Below are 21,921 nucleotides of genomic sequence, written 5' to 3' on the forward strand. Positions count from 1 at the left end.
CTTCACCCCTTTACAGAGTGGTTTGCTGAAGTGCTACAGTCCAGGAATAAAAATCAGGAAAACTGCCCAAAGCGGCACTTGTAAGACTTGATGGAGAGCTTTCCAGAATGTTGTGGAGACTCATTGGGAAACTTGATACTGATGTGTCAACAATACCTGCTAGAAAGCTGCCCATTGGAGTCATGCTGAAACTTATAGGAAAGCTGCCCCCAGCAGCACCCCTGAAACTCACTTGAGAGTGAGAACGACAAAGAGTCTAGTTTTATTGTGGCAGTCAAGCACCAGAGGAACAGGAAGGAAAGGCATACTGGAACCAGGAAGATAAACCTTTTCTTCCTTCAGTGTCCCACCAGGGCTCTCCACTAGCAAAATTAATATTGTACCAACTGACAAAAGGAGAGATGTTTACAAGTTTGCTTGGAAAAGTGATATCTGGCCCAGTAGTATTCCTGTTGTTGACTTCACTTCTGTGTAGTTTGTCTTTCTCTACTATCTGAACTCCTTAACTCCTGGGAAGACTTTGATTATTCTAAATTTCAGCTTTGGTCTCCAAACACCATGGAAGACTCTGTTAAGATTCTCTGCCTCTTAGAAGATAAATCTACTCAGTACCTCCATGTCTTTGCTCAACTTGCATAGAAGTTGACAAACATTTTAATAAAACAGTGGTATAAAATGTTATTATAACTTTTATAATTAATACATTCTTTATAAGTGTCTCTTCTGTCTATGATTTTGGCCCCAGAGTACCATATACCTTTAGCATCTTTCTCATGATATTAAAGAGAAGATATATTTGTGATATATTTGTTTTGTATTTTGCTTGTTTAGTTTTCTAGTTGTTCTTTGCAGAAGTATTGCTGTTCTACATGCTAGTTCATCATAGGTGGAAGTGGAAGTCCATAGAAATATTTGAAAAGAGAATTATTACCATAGAGTCTAATATCTGCAATAACAATTATTTGTGAATACGGCAAAATACAGCCTCTAAAATAAGATTTATTTACTCATTACTTTTATTTGTTGACATTAAAGCAGGGTTTTTTAATCCATGTGCTTTTATAATTTTTGTGAGGAAACATGTTTTGCAGCATTTAATCCAAGGTCCGAAATTCAAAGATAATACCATTTATCATTCTGTTAAGATCTCCTGTGAAGAGCCAATTTGTTCATATGCTGAGGCAAAATGTTAGCGTTTACTGAAACGGGCTAGTCTGTTGTAAGAGTGAAAAAGCAGAAACCACAGCATTTTAAGTTTTTGAAGTTTCTGCTTTTCCAAGTTAGGTATTCCTTAATCTCAAGGTTACTCTTCAATTAAGTGTTACATGTGGAACATAATTATGCATCCATTTTGCAATATGTCCACATGCCAACAAGGGCCTCTCTTTTTACAAGTTGGATTGTTGTTTGTAATAAAGAATAGAGAGTTTTCCTTTCTTGTTGCTGCATATTGAAACAGTGAGGTAAATTCAATGCAAAAGAAACACATAGAAAATAATTAAAGGCAACATGTAAATGGGGGTTTGATATGGCATGTGGGACTCTATAGGTGCTGAGGATATGGTCAGAGTGGGTTTCCATTAAGACAGAGTCTGACTGTAAGCCTATGAATGCATATTTAACATGTATTCAAATAGCATATGGCAAATGAAAAGCACATTTCTTACATTATTGCTTTTTCCTCACAGCAACACCATGAACTGGAGATTTTGGCTAAAATGTTATCAAGCAATTTTCCCTAAAACAGAGACTATTTCTCGATTCAACAAACATTTTCAAGATTTTACTCACTGAAAAACACTATAGGTGGCTCTAAGAACACAATAGTAAGGAAACACATGGTGTTTACTCAGATAGCCTAGTGGAGGAGATCGGCATTATTCAATTTCACAAAAATGTAACATCCCAAACCATAAAAAAAGGGATAAAAGGAAATAAGCAGCATATTATAAGCATTTGTAAGAAGAAAGTCTGAACTTACCTGAGATGTGAAGCTAGAATGGGTGATTTGAGTTGAAACATGAACAAATGCCATATGTACACAGGAGAAGTGTTGAGTTGGTGATAGCACTCCAGGCAGAAAGGAGAAGGATGTACAGATGTATTGAAGGATTAACAATGTGGCAGAAATAAAAAGACTACAGATAGAAACCTGATTCTTCTGACCCCATATGATGCTCACTTTAACAATCCTACTCGAGCTATAGTGAAAGAAAAATAATGGAAGAATACAGGGTTCAGGACCATGCAGCCTCATTACTGTCAACTAGTTATGTGATCTCGGTCAACTTTCTTAACTCCCTGAGACTCTTTTTATACTATACACACAGAGAAATAATGCTTTAAACATTAAGGATAGAATGAGATGACACATAGCAAATAAATGATAGAACATAAATGACATATAGAAGGTACTAAATAACTGTCAGTTTTACAAAGAGATGAAAAGCTTTCTTACAATCGTGATGTGAATTAGTAAACAGGATAAAAATTATGTCAGCAGGAGTTATTTTTTCCAAGGTATAATATTTTGGTGTATTATCATTTTTATGGAATTTTCTCTAAAATACATTTATCAATGATTTTTTATTTTCAAATAATACATTTAAGTTTTATTCCCCTAACTGTAATTAATCTCAGACATTCTAAATACTATAGACACATTTTCTTTCACATGCATCATTTTCCTTTTTTTGTTAGTTGTTACTTCTATGAACTTAGATTACACATACCAGAGACTATAATGAGATCCCAACTAATACATGTTTAGCAGCTTCCCACCCCAAAACAACATTTACTCACCACTTCCACTCTAAATGTGTACAACACAGGGCCGAGCATAGTGGCTCATTCCTGTAATCCCAGCATTTTGGGAGGCCAAGGCAGGCAGATCACCTGAGGTCAGGAGTCTGAGAACAGCCTGGCCAACATGGTGAAATCCTATCTCTACTAAACATACAGAAATTAGCGGGGCATGGTGGCAGGCACCCGTAATCACAGCTACTTGGGAGACTGAGGCTGGAGAATTGCTTGAACCTGGGAGGTAAAGGTTGCAGTGAGCCGAGACCATGTCGTTCCACTCCAGCCTGGGCAACAAGAGAGAAACTCCGTCTCAAAAAATTAATTAATTAATTAATTAATTAATTAGTACAACATGGCCTATACTAGTCTATATTACTATCTACAATCAATGACCAATTTGTTATTCTAAATCTGTTTCTAAATTTGGACCAAAATGATCCATCTCAAACAAAAAATCTAGTGAGAGATTTATTATGATAAGCATAATACAAATGACCGATGTCATTACAGAAAAAGATGTTTTCTCAAGTTCCACATTCAGTTTTTCTTGCCAGGAATAATACTACACATCTTTCTGTCAAAATGCTGATGATTATTCCAAAAAAGGTTTAAAGCCTTCCTTATCTTTAAGGCCAAAGTGACTTCTCCCTTTAGTAAATTTTAATAGCATTTTTTTTTTTTGTTTTTTGAGACAGGGTCTCGCTCTGTCGCCCAGGCAGGAGTGCAGTGGCCGGATCTCGGCTCACTGCAAGCTCCGCCTCCCGGGTTCACGCCATTCTCCTGCCTCAGCCTCCCGTGTAGCTGGGACTACAGGCGCCGGCCACCTCGCCTGCCTAGTTTTTTGTATTTTTTAGTAGAGACGGGGTTTCACCGTGTTAGCCAGGATGGTCTCAATCTCCTGACCTCGTGATCCACCCGTCCCGGCCTCCCAAAGTGCTGGGATTACAGGTTTGAGCCACCGTGCCCGGCCTTAATAGCTCTTCTTGTCTACATTTTATAAAATGAGCAGACCACTGAAGTAATTTTATCCCAGGCTTCTGTTTCTTATCTACTCTGTAGGCTTCTTATAAGTAGAAGTGATCTGTTTATTGATCAATCTAACTATAATTGTTTATTAATATGTGAGTATATAAATTTCTGTACATGTGTATACATATATACTATATTAATTTCTGTATATGTATGTATACATATATACTATATTAATCATTGGAAGAAAAATTGAATAGTACAGAGAAGCATAACACTTCAAAATATTCTATTAATGTATTTGAATTCATGAAATATTTATTTAATATTGATTTTAGTTCCTCTTCTAGATATCAGGGATATGTCCATCCTTGCCATCATGAAGATAATATTCTAGTAGAAAGGGAGATAGTCATTAAAATAAATAGTTAAGCCGGGCGCGGTGGCTCAAGCCTGTAATCCCAGCACTTTGGGAGGCCGAGACGGGTGGATCACGAGGTCACGAGGTCAGGAGATCAAGACCATCCTGGCTAACACAGGTGAAACCCCGTCTCTACTAAAAAATACAAAAAAACTAGCCAGGCGAGGTGGCGGGCGCCTGTAGTCCCAGCTACGCCAGAGGCTGAGGCAGGAGAATAGCGTGAACCCGGGAGGCGGAGCTTGCAGTGAGCTGAGATCCGGCCACTGCACTCCAGCCTGGGCGACAGAGCAAGACTCCGTCTCAAAAATAAATAAATAAAAAATAATAATAATAATAAATAAACAAATAGTTAAATTTTATAATATATTAGAAAGTTATAATGACTCTGGAGAAACATATACTCATCAAAAAGCTTAATTTACAGGTGGATGTTATTGAAAGTAAACATCAAAATTAAATTGTGCTATATAACGAGAATTATTATAGAGAAAATAAAGTAAGGAAGAGTATATATGCAGTGTTAGGAGGGCTGCAATCTTCAGTCAGTAAACGAAGCCCTCACTGTGAATTTTATGTTAGCAAAGACTTTAAGGTGAGGAGAGAAAAAGCTATATGAATACCTGTGGGAAGAGCATGGGAAGTCCATAGCTGTTTCAAAAACCCTAAGCTAGAGTGAGACCAGAGTAACCGGAAAACAATGATCAAAGGAGAGATTAGTAGAAGAGAAGGCCAGGTGGGTTATGAGAAACCAGAAATTAAAGGGCTTTACAGACTTGGAATAAGTAAGGAAGTGCTTTTGTTTCATTCAGAGTGGGAAAAATTGTTATGACTTCTCTCTTTTCACAGAAGAGTGATATAACCTAATATTATTTGAACATATTTCTGGCTTCTATGTTATAAATAGACTACAGGAATTGTTGTCAGGAATACAAGGAGATGAGCTAAGAATCACTACAACGCAATAATCCAAGCATTGGATTGATGATGAACTGGATGAGATAACATTTTTTTTTTTTCATAATTTGAGTGTAGATCCAGTAAGATCCATTCATGCATGGATAAAGGTGCAATATAGACAGAGAGGGAGAGAGAAGAGACAGAAAGAGAGAGGGAGAAAGAGAGACTCAGGATGACTCCAAGTCTTTTGGCCTGAACAACTGAAAGTTATCATTAACTGAGAATGAATAATTAGATTTTAGATATAACAATTGAATTTTGTTGGGACTTGGGACTTTGGAAGTTATAAAATGTGCATTAGCTAGCCAAGTGAAGATGCTGAGTGTATTAGCCCATTCTCACATTGCTATAAAGAAATATCTGAGACTGGGTAATTTATAAAAAAAAAAAAAAAAAAAAAGAAGAAGTTTAATTGACTCACAACTCCATAGCCTGTTTTATGTATACAATGTATAAGAAGCATGGTAGCATCTGCTTCTGTGGAGGCTTCAGAGAGCTTTTTATTCATAGTGGAAGAAAAAACAGGACCTGGCATCCTGCAGAATCAGGAGGAAGGGTGTAAGTGATACACACTTTTAAACAATCAGAACTCATGAGAACTCACCATCACCAAGACAATACCAAGGGGGATGGTGCTAAACAATTCATTAGAAATTCACCCCCATGAGTCAATTACCTCCCACCAGGTCCCACTTCCAACACTGAAAATTGCATTTCAGCATGAGATTTGGGTGAGGACACTGATCAAAATTATATCATGAGTAAGCAATTGGATAAATTATTCTGGTGCTTTTGGAGAGATATTGACTAGTGATGCAATTTGGGGTGCTATTAGTAGAATACTGAGACTCAATGAGATTACCAAAGTGTTGAGAGTAGAAAGAAATGAGTAAACGTTTGGAGAGAAAGTTCTCATTTAGTTAAATGCTACAATGTGGTTGAGATAGAAAGAATCCCTCAGGGAAACAGAGCAATGGACCAAAATAACCAAAAGTTAAAGGAGACAGTATTCTGTGGTGCAGTAGACAGTAACTCATGCAGTTATTTATAGTGTCCAGTTTACTAAAAATCCAATAAGATGATGATGGATAATACAAAGATCCTTGAGAAAACTAGTTTAATCATGACATGATTCAAAAGCTGACTGGAATTGGGTAAAAAGAGAAAAGAGAGAAAGTGAAGGCAACCCCTTTCAGGAATTATGTGTAAAGGAGAAAAGTTACAGTGATAAATGATCGCTTTTTTGCTTTCTTTAATATGAGAAAAAAGAAGACTATGGTTGTGTACTAAAGAATACGATTCATTTGACAGAACAGTTTGATAATGCAAGAGAGAGATTAGAGAACTATTGGGAAAATATCTTGGGTAGGAAAGAGTAAAAGGGTTTGATTTGGCAACCAGGTGACAAGGATGGACTTGTATAGGAGCATGGAAGGTTTATTCATGGAATTAGGCACAGTCAACTATAGTTAAAAGCAAGAAATGTAGAATATATGAGCAGAGATGGAGACAGGTAAATCCATTAGTGCAAGCTCATATATTAAAATGTCTTTAGTCACCACTTTTATTTCCATAGATGAAACAAGGATATCAGTTAGAGAGAAACAGAGAGGATATATCAGAAATTTGAGAAGAAAGTGTAAAATACCCTAGTAAAGTAAGAAAGTGAACGGACTAGGAAAGCATACTATATTGGCAAGGCAATGTCAAGATTTTTGGTTAGGGATTTAGATTAAGAAAAATCAGCTTGGTTGTATATTTTTCTCTAGCCTCATTTGGCTGCATAGGTGTAGTTGGAATGTGAATGGAAAATTGAATTCACCCAGAGTTTTTTGTTATTCATTTAACATCATAATGAAAAATGACTGTATTATTTTTAAGCTGCCATTTTAAATTTTTAACTATTATACAATATTTTAAGAAGCAAACCAGGCTTTACTCAACCATTTCCCCATGGTTGGACATGTAGGTTGTTGCCAATGTTTTCTATGAAAATAAACTTGAACATTTTAGAATACACACATTTTTATGTATAGAATGTATTCCTTCAGATAAATTAATAGACTTAATTATGCTATAAGATAACATGGAAATAATATATATTTCTGTATATTTCTGTCAACTTTTCCTTCCCAATAAGGTATTGGCACTATGTTTGCCTCATCTGCACAGTAAGTGAATAAAGTCATGATTATAACTTTCAGTTTGGCTAATTGACCACCTTGATACCTGTCAGCTCAGACAAGACATATTATTTTTGTCATGTATTAAAATTCATTCATTTAAAACGTTTCTGATATATTTTGTTTCTTTCAGGGAACACTCATTTTATTTGAACTTTATGCCTTCCCTAAGTTGTGCCCTAAAGTTTTGAAACAAATAGAAACATCCCTCCCTCAGGAAACTTAACCTTCTGTCCACATTGCAGAGTCCCTAACTTGAGGAAATGTCTCTGATCCATGAGAAACATTTCTTTCAGTCTACTTTTACACTTAAACAATGCTAGGCACTCAATATCAGGTGTAGATTCTCTGTTACATTGAAAAAAGCCATTATTTGTATGATATTTTGAGTTTTGTCTCTATCTGTTTCCCATAAGCCAGGGGAAATTCTGCTTCCTAGCTTTCTTTCATTCATATCTTGACCTTTTCAAGCTTATTGTACTTTATCTTTGCCCTCTTGTTTCTTGAATAACATTCCAGCCAGTCTCTTCTGTTGCACATTTTGGCTAATTCTTTTCTATTATCTGCCTGATTGTTATTGAACTTTCTTTATACATCGAAAATCCACTTCCCTACTACTGAAGTTGTCATTCACTGATTCCTACATATGAACTAAGATCTATCTAGGATAATCTTTTAACTTTCACTCTGGTCTGGATTCTATTCTGCATGGTGGTAATTTAACGTCAAATGCCACATGCTAGCTGGAGTTTTCAGAATAATTTATACAAGGAAACTATTCAATAAATATTTTCATATTGAAATTCCCAGAATTCATTGCAGATACATAAAATAATTAGGTATACATATTTTCTAAACAGAGTTGATTTTTTGAACATCTGTAAAAAATACTTTAGGGGAGGTGGCTTCTCTAATTGAGGCAATGAGAACTCCACTAAGCAAAGCAATCATTACTGATAAAAATTATTTAAAAATAAGCATTTGAAGTCTTAAAATTTTCCTAAGGGACTATAGAAGGTAAATAAATTTTTATTCAAGAAAATCTACTGAATCTTTTTTTTTTTTTTTGGAGAAAGAGTCTCACTTTGTTGCCTAGTCCGGAGTGCAGTGGTGGGATCTCCACTCACTGTAACCTCTGCCTCCTGGGTTCAAGCAATTCTCCTGCCTCAGCCTGCCTAAGTAGATGGGACTACAGGCATGTGCCACCATGCCTGAATAATTTTTGTCTGTTTAGTAGAGACAAGGTTTCACCATGTTGGCCAGGCTGGTTTCGAACTCCTGGCCTCCTGCCTTGGCCTCCCAAAGTGCTGGGATTACAAGCATGAGCCACCGTGCCTGACCTAAACTATTGAGTCTTAAAAAGAAACAAAAAACAGCTGTAGTCATTGGCATGAGCTGTGACCTGCTCCCCAGACCCAGCTCAATAATGCAGAGGCTCTAAGCAGGTCTTCCTCTCTCCTCAGATCTCATTCAAGGTCTATGGTATTTCCCACCCCCCCCCCCCACACACACACAAAGGCTACACATGTTCTTCCTCTTTACCTGTTACATGACACAGAAACTCTATTCCAAAAAGAGCAGGTGAGAGGGCTAGGGCTCTCTTTGTCCACACAGTTTTACTGGGAAAGCAGAAGGTCTACCCCAGGCATGGCAGATATATAGGTTAAAAAAACTATGGCAGACATGTATTCACTAGGTCACAGAAAACATTAAAAATACATTAAATTAAGTCATTTAATTCAATATTAATTAAGCTGAAAATAGACGGTGACTGCGCCACATCTTCTTTCAGGAATAACAGTGAAATACACTGATAAGGGACAATTCTTCAAAGGACAGAGCTTTGGGCAGGGCACCTGATATCCACTTTGTGTGGAAAAGAAAGTAGCACAAGTTTGGAATGCATCCAAACTCACAGACAGTTGCAAACGCTTGACCTATTGGTCAGGTGCCTGGAAGAAAAAGATTGGAAGACAGAAAATGAAAATATTAGATATAAGCTTGTGGGAGGACTGGACAGTAATGGTCACAAAACATAAAGAGAGCTGTACTGCATCTAAATGCCTACCAGGGATCAACTACATTGGAAGAGATACTAAATTATCAAATAGAATGACTCAGTAAATTTATATCAACTCACCTCTGTCATCGACTACCCAGAGCAGGAATAATAGGTAGACGAATGGATACAAAGGGGCAAAGCTGTAGTCTCTACATAAGACAAGTCTGATCAAGCTACCAACACTTTCATGTGTCTAATCTTCCAGAATGAGAGACGGACATTGTATACCTAATATGGCATTGTTCCTCAAAGATGCAAGTCAGTTTTTGGTGATAATATGATTAAATTTGAACCTTCGCACACTGAAATAGGATAGAAATTTATTTTCACTGAAATCACTTCTTACTATGCACTTGAGTTTGTTTTTCTTGCCTGCAATCTGTCAACTAGCAACCCCAACTGAAGACTCAAAGAGTGTTTGATTCACCAAAACAGCATCTCCCATGATATTGCATCAGATCAGGGCACTCATTTTACATTTAAAAGATCATGTCAAGAGAGTCATGATCATAAAAGTAATGGAACAACCAAAAAGAGTGGTGAACAGCCTACTGAAGGCATAGCTGAGTGTTTGGTTTTGTAACAGTGTTCTGTTAAGAGGGTCACCATTCTCTGGAATGCTGTGTATATGCTAAGCCCAGTAACCAAGGCACAGATGCAGAAATGGTCCCACTTGTCATCATTTCCCATGACTTGCTGGAGGAATTTGTGATTCTATCTTTATAACTCTGTTCTCTGTAGAAAAAGAATCCTGTTTCTCAAAAGAGGAACATTTCCACTAAGAAACAATGCAAGAGGAAATCTTACTGGATTCTAACTTACAGCTCTTGTTTGGCCACTCTGTGAATCTTGTGCCAAGAATTCAGTGAGCAAGTCAAAGAATCATCACCTTGAATTGGTTAATTAATTGTAATCATCAGGAGGAGGTAGGACAGGGATAAGTGTATCTGCTAACCATCCTTAAAAATTACGGATACCATTTGAATATTTGTCTCCTCCAAATCTCGTGTTGAAACGTGATCCTCAATTTTGTAGGTCGGGTCTGGTTACAGGTGTTTAGGCCATTGAAGTATGAGTGGTCTGATGGCTTCCCAAGACTAATGAATGAGTTTTTACTCTATTAATTCACATGAGAACTGATGTTAAAAGGAACCTGACACTTCCTCCTCTCTCTTTCCCTTGCCCTCTCTCTTGCTATGTGATATGCCTGCTTCCTTTTTGCCTTCCCCAATGATTGAGAGCCTCCCGAGACCTTATGAAAAGCAGAGTGGATATTGGCACCATGTTTCTTATAGAACGTGCAGAATTGTGAGCCAAATGAACCTCTTTTCTTTACAAATTACCCAGCCTCAGGTGCTGCGTTATAGCAAGACAAAATGGACTAGCACTATTTTCTTGCCCAATTTTGATGGTAAATGAAAAAGCACAGCACCTCTGACTTGAGAAGGGCATATTAAACAGAGGATTGAAACTCTCAAGGATGAGTCTTGATCATCCCACCAGGTGAGCCATTTTGATCACAGAGGTGTGGCTAGCTAAGAGTAAAGGGAATTTACAGAGGTAGAGAAGGAAAACAGTGTGTTGCCTTCTGTAAAGTTTCCTGCAGTTTCAGCTGCAGGGAATATAGAGTGTCAGTTGTTCCACCAATATTTCTTTGAAGATTTTTCTGCAGGAAAAGAGTATCACTGTATTAAGGTAGGTGCCCCCAGGAATCAAACTAAGTAAACAGATCTAAGTAACAAAAGGAAGGGACTTCATATAGGCTTTGCTCTTCAAGTCAGATAGCAAAATCTCCTCCCAGTTAGTACTGATTTATTATTCTGCCTGGTCAGAAGGTTGTCATCTGAGAGCTGAGCCTTATTCAGGAATTGTTTTTGCTGAAGAGTGTCTCCTGCCCTTTGTTCATGTTCCCTTTCTCAGTCAGCCCATATTCAGTGACTGCTGAACACAGGCGTATAAAGACCTAGCCTTCTCCCTGAAAGTTGGTCAGACTCTGCAAAGCCCTATTAACTTCAAAATTTCTCACAGCGTTGGCAGAGGAATTTCTTTAACTGCAGGACCACACATTGTCTCCTTCAATTCATTTCATTTTCCTTCAAAGTGTTGATACTCACAGCATTCATAATAAATTTCCTGCATACATAAACTCATTTTAGTACCTGCTTCCAGGAGATACTGGAAGACAGGTCCCCAGATGGGCTTGGCCACCCCAGCTCTCCCCTTCTTCCTTTCAGTTCTTGGGCAGAAATATACTGAGAATGCAGTATCTTGTGATAAAGAGGAAATGCATGAAACTGCCCCTGCTGAGTCCTCTTTCCTCAAAAAACAGGGTGTTCTGCAACCCTGGAGCTTAGTGTGCCAAGTTGCATCCAGAATGTTAAACCCAAGGCAGAGTACTTTTGGAGTTTCTCAGTCAAACAAACTCACTTGTTTATAAATTACTCAGTCTCAAAATTCTGTTATAGTAACACAAAATGGACTCAGACAGAACCCTTGCAAGAGAATCTGTGACACTTTCCAAAATTAGCATCTTCTTGTTGATCAGATATCCCATAATGCATAAAAATAGGCAGTTATTATCCTGGAGTGTGTGCTTAAAGCTGATCCACACAACATGTCATGAAGATCACTGAAGGGGTTTGTTTATCTGTGTTGAAAGTAAAGATGCAAAGTGTGCATGCTGAACAAGACCCATCTTGATGGCTATGAGAGATGCATAACAAAGAAGGCTTCCTTGACTATTTGAATTACAACGACTTCAATACGGAAGTGTCATATGTTTGATCAACTATCACGCTTGTCTCCTATTGTTATTTACCAATTTTGCTGCTTTGGCAATTATATGTTAATTGAAAATTATTTCAATAAACAGCTCCCATTTTTTATTACATATGTATATTTCTATTTGAGTAATCTACAGAGAAAGATAGTCATAAATTAGTAAAGCTTAAATTAAACCTTAGTGAATAATTATTATCCAATAAGGTTAATAAATATTATTTCACCTTGAAATGACTTTTGGTCCTTTAATATTTATGAGAAAAACTTGCATGTATGTGAAATATTTTCAACCTGGCTTTATGTATTTAAAATATTTAACTTAACATGTCAAAGCATTTACTATTTATTTTGAACAAACCTACTTCTTCAGAATTTTCTGTTTGAACTATTTTTGTTAGTAATGAGGACTATATTACTGCCATTATAAATCACCATTAATAAAGAGTACGTGCATAGGAACTATTTTCCTAGATGTTAGCGTTTGTAGGTCTTACCTTGAATGCAGATAGTACTTTGAGGAATTATCCAGAGGACATTGAATAAATAAATGTTTGGTTTCTTTAATCTATAAGATTACTTTGAGATCCATAAGCTTACTGTGTAGGCAGTTTAATTACTTGTTTCAAAATAGTATTATAATAACATTTGTACAAATTTTGACTGTCTTCTGCCATAACTATGTCCTTTATATTAACCTTTATTGTTCACATGATGGAGACAAAAAAGAAAAAATGAACCTCATAAACTGAGGCATTCTACAAAAGTCCTCAGAAGGCTCTGGACTCTAGACTCTAGACTGAGTCTACTATAAGATTCAGGGGAATCTATAATATCACAGTGGTTATTAGGAGTATATTTTCTTACAAAACAGACAATTCTGCCCTGGCAAAGATTTATAGAGGGATGAAAATGTCAGGGAAAATGATATAGTTAAATGTCATAAAATAGAACAATAATAATGAATACTTTACATTATTATTTATCTGAATACATGCTAGTTTCATATAAATTATTTTACATCTCTTCTAGTAAATAATTGAGTTAGGTACTTTAAAATTTTCCATTTTACAAATTAGGACAACGGAGTTTAGAAATATTATAAGATACATTGCCCAAGGCATCTTCAAAGTGGCTGCATAGAGAATTAAATTCTATTTCTCTGACTTCAAGTTCATGCTCTATTCTGAACGGGCTGATAAGTATAAATATAATTGGGTGTAAAATAAATTCTTAAACATGGAAAGAAAAAAAAAACAAAAGAAAAAACATGGGTAAGCGAGGGAGAAAGGTGAGAAGGATGGAAGGAAGATTTAAGAAAGGACAGAACAAAGGAGAGAATGAGGGAGACAAAAAAATGTGAAATTAAATGACCAAAATGTCAGGAACATAAAGGTGATTTTAAGGACTTATAAATGTCAAATGAGAACATTCTTGCACCAACAACTTAAAATGTTTTTATCACAATCTGAGCATATGTTAAAACATATATGGAATGCCGTGAATTATATTTAACTTCCTTTTTTCACCATCTTCCATTTACTATGAAAGCATGATTTCATTAGTTTGCAGGACTCTAAACCAAATTTTGGCAATTTGGTTGGCAATTTGGCAATTTGCCAAAATTTGGCAAATCTGGAAAATTCACAATCATAAAATCAATTTATATACTCTTTACATTAGATCCAATATCATGGACCACGGTAAAATGAGATCGGGGAGACATGGGATAATATGAATGTCTTACTTAAGAAACTATATTTTATTATATGTTTACATTAACCAATACAATAAAAAACTTAGAGCTGAAGAAAACAGCATTTTTCTAATAATCTGTCAATTTATTATTACTATGCAGATATCCATGCAATCAAAAACTCTCCAAGGTTGTAATAATGATATATATACCAATTCCATGTCCATCCAAACTGTCTTATGGGCAACCCATCAGTCAGGACCAAGGTCTGACTAACACATCTTGATCCCTTTTATAGACTAGTATTTAGCATGTATGGGCTTGCTAATAGAAAAAAGATAGACTTTAACTTCAGACACACCTGAACCTTACTACGTATTAATTTCGTGAGCTAGAGTAAGAAAAATATACCCTCTCAGGCTCTTAGTCCTTATCTATACAGTAATGCAAATACCCATCATAGACAGCTTGGTGAAGAATAGATGTAATTCTCCTGGCATGCAGCAGGAACGTCAAAAGTATTATCATTTGGCCGGGCGCGGTGCCTCAAGCCTGTAATCCCAGCACTTTGGGAGGCCGAGACGGGCGGATCACGAGGTCAGGAGATCGAGACCATCCTGGCTAACACGGTGAAACCCCGTCTCTACTAAAAAAATACAAAAAAACTAGCCGGGCGAGGTGGCGGGCGCCTGTAGTCCCAGCTACTCGGGAGGCTGAGTCAGGAGAATGGCGTGAACCCGGGAGGCGGAGCTTGCAGTGAGCTGAGGTCCGGCCACTGCACTCCAACCCCGGGCGGCAGAGCGAGACTCCGTCTCAAAAAAAAAAAAAAAAAAAAAAAGTATTATCATTTGTCTTTATTGCTCTTGTCAACCCAGCCATAAAATGTAATGCAGAAATGATGTTTACAGTAGCTTGCAAAAGTACATTTTTAAATAAAGTATTACTAACAAATAATTTACCCTTATCTTGAGTTAGTTAGAAAAGCATGAAAAGATCATCTTAAATATGTAAAAATATGATATTTGTAGCCTTTTTTCACAAATATTTCAAGATTAACTTTTAAAGAGGAAAATTGTTTTGTAGCCTTATTTGTCATAGATATCTAGGAGAAAGTGCATAGTAAAATACAATGTTATCAGTGAATCTCTAGGACTTCTCACAAACCATCAACTAAGTTCTTCATGTTTTATTAACAACATTCCAACATAGAACTAGTGGCACTTAATCTTTGGAATTAACTACCTTTGGCTTTTTTGAGGAGAAGGAGGAAGGTTAATAAAGGAGAAAGGTAAATAAAGAGAATATTAGATGAAAAAAAGAAATAGTAAATGTGCCCCGATTGAATTATGCACTCCATATTTTTCCTTGTTTAAGTAAAATAGGTATGTGATTTTGTAAATATATTTCTATGAATAATACATCTAAAATGAGCCAAGAGTTGCTAAACAGCACTAGAAATTTATTAAAACCACTGAATCACGAATATGTAGCATATGTTCTGTGGTATCTCTTAGGAGAATGTTTCAAAGTATTCTTATTTTATTTGTATATCATGTCTGTTTGGAAGAAAATAGTGCTGTTCTGCATAGTTTTTGCTTTGCCTTAGAAATTGTGATTACTAAACAAATCTTATCATTTGAAACAAAATTTTTCTGTGTAAGAGCAGTGATTGTCTTTTATCTCTTCACAAACCAAAATAACCTGGACAATAATAGCACGTTTTAGTTATTTGAAAATGTGTGAGCACAAGAAATTATGGCAAGCAATGACAACGTTCAAAATATATTGACCACTTACTTATGGTTAGAGACATAGGTGATGTTATTATATGGTAATTTAGGGATAAAATGATATCACGATTAACAGTTTACAATCTATGATTTTTCACATTTAAATTTTAGTGTTACACACAGTTGCATATGTTATTTTTCCAGTCAGAATGTTTAATTCTAAGATTATTTACCTAGAATTATTTCACATGTACTATGCTACTTTTTATATATTTGTGTGTATTTGGTAATGGATCCTGAGATTTAAAAACATACATTACATTAGAATTCTGACAATAATTTTGAAACTTGAGATTGTGCAGACATCACAGAGTGAGATGTAATTGTGAACATGTGTTCACAAACAGGAATCAATGCTTTCAGTGAATGTATTCTAAGAGAAGATTCTTTAAGTGCATAAAAAATGTTGATGTAATCTGGTTTAACAAGCTAATCAAAATTTAGAGATGATATAATTTTATGTGTGTGGAGAGAAAGGGTAGAAGAAATTAAGGCTTTAGAAAAAAGTGCAGAGAGTTTGAAAGATATTCCAGTGGAGCTGTCTCATTTGAGCTGACCAGTGTGTTTATAATTTTAGAGCCCATATGATAAGGAGAAGCTAGTGTTTTACGTGTACAAAAAGCTCCCAACCTATATTACAGAGCATATTTTCAAAAGTATGCTTAATCTTATTAAGATATATGCATTTAATTTAAATGTTTTTGAAATGTACTGAAAATACTACATATTGTTGTGAATATAGGGGTGTGTGTGTGTGTAAAATGTATTCCTAAAAATTCATGTATATGGTTATTGTTTTTAAAAATAGTATAACTAAGATTTGGTTTATAAAAAAAGAAACCAAAATTTACTTTTTATTACATAGAAAAGTGAATTATCAAGTATGCATGGGTTTTATGCAAAGAAGATGTTACAGAATCAAGCAAGATAAAAACAGGTTCAACATTTAGAAGGACTCACACACATTTTTTGTGTCTACTGTTGGTAGACACAAAGTATGTCCGTGCTTTAGTACATTTGATTATGAAGACAAATGTAATTATTTTGTATTATGAGTAAAATCCACATAATAAAATTTAACGACAAAATTAAACTTTAATACACTGCATTTGACACAAATTTTAGTTAAACAAACCAGAGAAAGAAAAGTTTAACTTATTAACATATATAAGTTCAGAAGAGATGGATTTAATCAAGTTCATCTTTTGAAGCACTCATTTATGATTAAAGGGTAGGGAAATGAACAGAAGGCCATGGATTTTTCATATCTGTCTGCCCAGAATGGTTAGGGTCATCTTTCACTAATCTGTGACTATTTAGGAAATGATCTGTTAGCTCTCATTTGTTCTGTTCAATGTCTTTAGTGGATGTTTAAAGACAGAAACAAATGAAAAAATATACATTATTAATTTTTGTAAATTTGCACAAAATTTTATAAGTGGTTTGCAGGTTGCTTAAATATATAACAAAAGGTAGATATATATAAGAATTCAGAAGTCTTCTTGTTTAAATTCAATAGTTTCCTCTTTTTTTGTCCTACCTATAGCTGCCATCAGTTAGGTATGGTGAGCAGTGTCAGAAACTTTTATTTTGAATGTCCTAATGTAAAAAATTCTTCATTATTATATTTTATTACAATAATAATGAACAATTGAAATAATGTTCAAAGAAAATATTATATATAGTTCAATTATATTTTAATGTCTCATAAGTGCATATTACCTATAATCTATATATTTATATGTTGTTAATAACATAGCCAAAGGATTTATTGGATGCTTAATCATCTCACTGTTTTGTAGAACAATAGAGTAGGGGATATTTGTTTGGTTTACTTAGTGATTCGTTTTTTATGGTTCTTTCCTTTTGAATAAAGAACTGAGGATGTTATCCAAAGATTAATCCCAAAATAATCTATTTTTCTCATGTAACAACTTATCTCTAAGCTCATTTCTGTGCCTTAGAGTATTCCTCTCACCCCAACATCTAGACAGTTGCCTCAATTATTCACCATATTTCTAAGGTTTTTCACAGGCATCATCTTCTATAAATACTTAAAATAATCCCTAAAAAAGCAATCGATATAATCTTGTTTTACAGTTTTCTACTTAAACCCTGAGAAAATCAAAAGATACTAAGAACTGTATATGTTAATGATTGTTGTTTTAACAAGAAAACTCAACAAAAAATTTTTAGACTAAAAATTATGCCAAAAAAGTAACTTTTCAAATTGATATGTAGATCATTTTATAGATTTAAAAGAATTAATTTTAAATTCTGCTTTAAGGCCAGGTGTGGTGGCTCATGCCTGTAATCCCAGCTACTTGGGAGGCTGATGCAAGAGAATCACTTGAACCTGGGAGGTGGAGGTTGAAGTGAGTTGAGATCACCCCACTGCACTCCAGCCTGGGTGACAGAGTGAGATTCCATCTCAAAAAAAAAAAAAAAAAAAAAAAAAAAAAAAAAAAAAAAAAAAAAGAAAGAAAAGAAAAGAAAGAAAAATAAAGACACAGAGAGAGAATGAAAGAAAGGAGGAAAGAGAGAAAGAAAGAAAGAGAGAAAGAGAGAAAAGAAAGAAAGAAAGAAAGAAAGAAAGAAAGAAAGAAAGAAAGAAAGAAAGAAAGAGAGAGAGAGAAAGAAAGAAAAGGAAGAAAGAAAAGAAAGAAAAGAAAGGAAGGAAGGAAGGAAGGAAGGAAGGAAGGAAGGAAGGAAGGAAGGAAGGAAGGAAGGAAGGAAAGAAGGAATCTAGAGATAATTTAAAGTACACGTGAGGATGTGAATAGGTTATATGCAAATAGTACTCCATTTGTATAAAGGACATGAGCACTGAGAAAAAGAAATTTGATTTAACTTAAAACTATGCAGATGATTCTTGCATGTGCTTATTTTTCCAAAAATTACATGAAAGTATGTATGTTGGATACTTTATCAATAATGACATTGCTTTAAGGTTTGTGCATGATCTCTCAAAATCTTTGAAATATGTTAAATCTATTTACATTCTATCATTCTATTTACTCCAACAATATATAACTGGCATCTATTATTTTGATTTTCACTAATATTTATACTTAGGAATATGGAAGGAAAAATATGGGATATAAAATCTAAAATAGTCATTTACAATTAGGGAGCTAGTATTTGTCATCTACCATGTTCAGTTACAAAAATGGTTGCCTCATCTCTTGCCTCTCTCTGCCACCAGTAACACCAAAGAGTAGTAGAAGTTCTGGGCACTCTTACACTTTGCTGAAATTTCACAGTAACTGTCTCTCTGGAAGTACAGAACCCTAATAGTCATGAAATTATACATCTGTGTCCAGAATTGAAAAACACAAAACTTCTTGTACCTGAGAAAATATTGAATATAAAATCATAGGGTGGTACTCTAATCAATTGCATTGATTATTGACAATGTTATGTACTCTGAAGAATATATACTGTAAATTCAAAGTTCAGAAAAACTGGAATATATATCATGGTGTATTCCTTAATTTTTGTAATTTTTCTAAATTACAAAAGGTAAGATATAGCAATACAATGTTGAAGAACATAGACAAATTATTAAATATCATCTAAGAAAATAGGCAAAACACTTAAAGTTAGTGATACTCCACATGGAAAGTTCAAGATAAAAAACATATGAGAACCTACCTTTGTCTTATTACAATTTTTGTAGGACCACCAGAGCCAAATTCTGAAGGACAGAAAGTGTGCTCTTCATTAATGATATCATCTCAGCTTGGGTAGAATTACATCATATGAACTTGATACACATAAATTGTCTTTATGTATTTTCAACACTCTTTAATGTAATTCATCATTGTTCTTGGCAATTACCCAGAATTTGTTATAGAGGAGAGGTGGAGCAAGAGGGCTGAATAGAAACCTCCTCTGATTGTCCTCCCAACAGGAACACCAAATTGAACAAGCATCCACGCAACCTAGTGAGACACCAGCTGAAGTGGCTAAGGGAGTGCTTGTGCTACTTTATCCTGACCCCAGGTAGCATAGCTCATAGCTCCCAAAGAGACCTTTTTGTTCTGCTTCAGGAGAGAGAAGAGTAAAGACAACTTTGGTCTTGCAACTTGGATACCAGATCAGCCACAGTAGGATAGGGCACCAAGCAGAGTCATGAGGCCCAAATTTCAGGTCCCAGCTCCTTGATAACATTTCTAGACACACCTTGATCCAAAGAGAACACTCTGTCTTGGAGGAAATAATGCAATCCTGGCAGGATTCATTACCTGCTGACAAAACAGCCCATGATCCCTTAATAATCAGCAGCAGTAGGCAGGTAGTATAAACCATGGGCTTTGGGCATGACTCTGAGACATGTTGACTTCAGGTGTGACCCAGCAAGTTCCCAACTGCAGTGACTGCAAGGAGAGACTCTTGCTGCTTGAAAAAAATAGAGACAAGAGTAAAGGAGACTTTGTCTTGCACCTTAGATACCAGCTTGTTAGAGTACCAAGTGAGCTCTTGGGGTCTCTGATTTTAGGCCCTGGCACTTGGACAGCATTTCTGGACCTGCCCTGGGCCAGAGGAGAGCTCATTCCCCTGCAGGGTGAGTCTCAGGCCAGGTAGCATTCATCACAAGCTGATTAAAGAGCCCTTGGGCCTAAAGTAAACATCGGTGATAGCCTGGCAGTACTCCCCATGGGCATGCGGCAGTGGTGACCATGGGTAGAGAATTCTCTGCCTGTGAGAAGTGAAGGGAAGAGTACAATAGAATGTGGCTTGTGATTTAGATGCCAACTCACTACAGTATAATAGAATACCATATAGATGTGAAAGGTTTCTGACTCCAGGCTCTGACCCTCAGACAGCATCTCTGAAACCTCCTGGACCCCAGGGAAGCTCATGCCCTGAAGAGAAGGGCACATGCCACGCTGATGCCCCCACCTGCTGATTATATAGCCCTAGGACCATGAACAAACACAGGCAGTAGCCAAATAGTGATTACACTGGACCTTGGGTGAGACCAGTCCTGTGTTGACTTCAGGTGACCACAGGGGTGTTTTTGTCTCTCCTCTTCTAACTCCAGGCAGCTCAGCAGAGGAAGAGAGTTTGTTTCTTTGGGATACAGTAAGGAAAGAGAACAAGAATCTCTGCCTAGTAATTCAGAGAATTATTCCTGATCACATCCAAGACAACAAGGGCAGTACCTCTATGAGTCTGCAAGAGCCACAAGAATTAATAGGCTTGGGTGCCCCCTAATCCAGATATGGCTGCAGGGACCAGAAACTTACACTACAACACACAAAGTGCTTCAAAGAAGGATGGATACAAACAAGCCCAGACTATGAAGATTATAATAATCTAGTCTAACACTTCAATGCGCAGACACCAACAAACATCCAGAAGCATCACAACCATCTAAGAAAACATGACCTCAAATGAACTAAATGAGGCATCTGGAACCAATCCCAGAGAGACAGAGATATGTGACCTTTCAGACAGAGAATTAAATATTGCAGTTATAAAGAACTCAATGAAATTCAAGATAACACAGTTAAGAAATTCAGAAACCTATTGAATAAATTTAACAAAGACACTGAAATAATTAAAAAGAATCAACTGGAAATTCTGGAACTGAAAAATACAATTGACATACTGAAGAATGCATCAGAGTCTCTTAATATCAGATTTGATCAACTGAAATAAATAACGAGTGAGCTTGACAACAGACTGTTTGAAAATACACAGTCAGAGACAAAAGAAAAAAAATGATTAATACCTACAAAATCTAGAAAATAACCTCAAAAGGGCATATCTAAGAATTATTGCCTTAAAGAGTAGGTAGAGAAAGAGAGGGGTAAAAAATTTATTAACAGGTATAATAACAGATAACTTCCCAAACCTAGAGAAAGATATCAATATTCAAGTACAAGAAGGTTATAGAACACCAAGGAGATTTATCCCAAAGAAGACTACCTCAATGAATTTACTAATAAAATTCCCAAAGATCAAGTATAAGGAAAGGATTCTAAATTCAGCAAGAGAAAAAAATAGTATAAAATGGAGCCCCAATATGTGTGGTAGAAGGCTTTTCAGTGGAAATCTTACAGGCCAGAAAAGAACAGTATGGAATATTCAAGTGCCAAAGGAAAAAAAATAAACTATTATCCTAGGACAGACTATCCAGGAAAAATTTTCCTCAAGCATGTAGAAGAAATAAAGACTTTCTCAGACAAAAAAAAAAAAAAAAAAAAAAATGCAGACCAATTTCATCAATCCAGACTTGTCCTACCAGAAATAAA

This window comes from Rhinopithecus roxellana, chromosome 2 (genome assembly GCF_007565055.1).
Source record: "Rhinopithecus roxellana isolate Shanxi Qingling chromosome 2, ASM756505v1, whole genome shotgun sequence".
NCBI classification, from domain to species: domain Eukaryota; kingdom Metazoa; phylum Chordata; class Mammalia; order Primates; family Cercopithecidae; genus Rhinopithecus; species Rhinopithecus roxellana.